Here is a 3321-nt window from a genome sequence, read left to right on the forward strand (position 1 = left end):
TATTTTGTTCATGTTTTTGTGGTTTTTTTTTTATATCAAATTATACACACAAATTGTGAATTTACAAAATCAAAAATATTTAATTGACGAAAAATTACCGGGTAGGGTTTTAATGCATAGATTTAGGTATGATAATTTATATTCATCAATTTTATGATGCATGTATGATTTCCCCCATTCTAACTGTCGAAGTGTCATGCTCCCTCTTGTTTGGGGGATATAGACATTCTAAATAGCGATTTACCTTGCTTACCGTTAGTTTACTGTTATGAATTTTGGACCTCCGACTTCTTTACATAGTCTACTTAATTTCAACTAGAACGTTTAAAATTAGATTTGTGAAGTTGCGGTAAACGATGGACAACTTCATACAATATATCATACTATATTGTAATTGTAAATTTACATTTTATAGATCGCCATGCGGAATACATGCATTTACAATATTTATGCATGCACAATTGTAACCTTTTACCGCATAATGTTTTTTTAAAGTACCATCAGCTTCATCAACATCAGCTTCGTTACATCTTTCAGCTATTCAGATATTGTCCATGGACTGGTTCCAGACGACACTTTTCACGAGTCGCGACCTTTGTTATGTTCTATTTTGACATGACCAAATTTCACATCTTGTAATTGTTTTATTTGAAACTGTTAATCTCACTAAGTAGTTCGATTTTATGTAATAAAAGTGAATAGCATGCAATGTAGTCCATGTGAATTTCAAGTCTGAAGTTGGAAAACTTGTGAGATTAAAAAACCCACCGTGAAACTGTGTAAGCTTTGGGCGATTAGTTTATCTATGTCAACATCTGGTGTGATGAAACTATAGCATAATATAACTATGTTCATGTTATGGATGAAAATATTCTCTTAGATCTATTCTAAAGTGCTCTTTAATTCTTTTCCTTAAAATTGGTAGGCCATAAACTGACATATTATGGGTCTGGTTCTTTGGAATTGTTTTAAAAATTCCCATTTGACATGCATCACAAGAATCACTTCTCGCATGTTGTGGTACAATACGTCTGCAGTTTCTCATTATAAGCAGTTGATAATTTCTCCGAGGAGCAAAGGTAGGGGCTTGGTAGAACATATAGAACAGCTTCTCCATCGTCAACTTCCCATATCTATGTAGCAATATCCCATTATCACCTCCATATGGTGTTTATATCTCTCAACTGATTCGATACGCAAGAGCTTGTTCTGCGTATGGTCAGTTTTTAAATCAAGACAAGCTACTGACAAACAAGTTGATGGAACAGGGGTTTCAACATTCTCGATTAAAGTCAACATTTCGCAAATTCTATGGTCGTTATAACGATCTAGTTCGTAATTACAACCTATCATTGGGTCAAATGCTGTCTGACGTGTTTCATACCGATTGTTAGGCCGTTCTTGGCACACTGATTTTGACTACGAATAACTCCGTTTACCTGATCAAGATATAGGGATCACGGCGGGTGTAACCGGTCGACAGGGGATGCTTACTCCTCCTAGACACCTGATCCCACCTCTGGTGTGTCTAGGGGTCCGTGTTTCCCCAACTATCTATTTTGTATTGCATGTAGGAGTTATGAGATTGATCACTGTTCGTTATCTTCACCTTTTATTTACTGGATCTAGCAAATGTATCTCTGTATAAAAGGGTCTTTGTGAAGTTTTGGAATCCATTATAAGTATGGTAAGACCTCCTCAAAATTAATAGCTTCTCAGGCACCACCGCATCCGTTTAAAAGGTACCGCATGAATTTTCTCTACATTTATTTTTTCATTCATGTAATTGAGGTAACTCTTTTGTTATAGATTTTTATGTAAAACTTTAATAAAATTGTTAGTATAATTGTCATCAAATAATTATTAAATGCATACTCATTTATGTGCAAGTGTTAGTATGCAATGTGAAGCTATCTTTTTTTAAAAACAAGAATTAAAATTCCATTACTTATTGTTCATCTGATCAACGAGGGTAATGGTGTTCTCAAGAACACTGAAAAGTAAAATGACAGTTGATACTGGATTGTGAATTTTGATTGTCAGTCTAATGGTTTAACTTCAGATCATTAACTTCCTGCGTAGAATCCATGCATGTACATATAGAAGGATTATATCGTGCATCATCAAGCTTCCAGCCACTTTTAGATATAAAAAGAAGAATCAACAAGAGGCCCATGGGCCACATCGCTCACCTGAGTCACCTTGGTCCATATCAGAAGATTTTCCATATCTATTTGCATGTAAAACCGTAGTCCCTATTATGGCCCCAAACCTACCCCTGGAGGCCATGGTTTTTGCAAACTTGAATCTACACTATGTCAGAAAGCTTTCATGTAAATATGAACTTCTTTGGCCCAATGGTTCTTGAGAAGAAGATTTTTAAAGATTTTCTCTATATATTTGTATGTAAAACTTTGATCCCCTATTGTGGCCCCATCCCACTCCAGGGGGGCATGATTTCAACAAACCTGAATCTGCACTATATCAGAAAGCTTTCATATAAATCTCAGCTTTTCTGGCTTAGTGGTTCTGGGAAGAAGATTTTTAAAGATTTTTCCTATATATTTGTATGTAAAACTTTGACCCCCTATTGTGGCCCCATCCGACCCCCGGGGGGCCATGATCTTAGCAATTTATAATCTCCACTATATCAGGAAGCTTTCATATAAATCTCAGCTTTTCTGGCTCAGTGGTTCTTGAGAAGTTGATTTTAAAAGATTTTTCCTATAAATTTGTATGTAAAACTTTTATGCCCCCCTTGAGGCCCCATTCAATCTCCGGGGTCCATGATTTTAACGAACTTGAATCTGCACTATATAAAAAAGAAAACAACAACAAAAAAAAAAAAACAAAAAAAAAAACAACTTTGACCCCCTATTGTGGCCCCATCCGACCCCCGAGGGCCATGATTTTCATAATTTAGAATCTGCATTATATCAGGAAGCTTTCATATAAATCTCAGTTATTCTGGCTCAGTGGTTCTTGAGAAGAAGATTTTTAAAGATTTTCCCTATATATTTGTATGTAAAACTTTGATCCCCTATTGTGGCCCCATCCGACCCCCGGGGGCCGTGATTTTAACAATTTAGAATCTACATTATATCAGGAAGCTTTCATATAAATCTCAGCTTTTCTGGCTCAGTGGTTCTTGAGAAGAAGATTTTTAAAGATTTTCCCTATATATTTGTATGTAAAACTTTGATCCCCTATTGTGGCCCCATCCTACTCCAGGGGGGCATGATTTCAACAAACCTGAATCTGCGCTATATCAGAAAGCTTTCATATAAATCTCAGCTTTTCTGGCTTAGTGGTTCTGGGAAG

The sequence above is a fragment of the Ostrea edulis genome, chromosome 5 (assembly GCF_947568905.1).
Source record: "Ostrea edulis chromosome 5, xbOstEdul1.1, whole genome shotgun sequence".
Classification (NCBI taxonomy): Eukaryota; Metazoa; Mollusca; class Bivalvia; order Ostreida; family Ostreidae; genus Ostrea; species Ostrea edulis.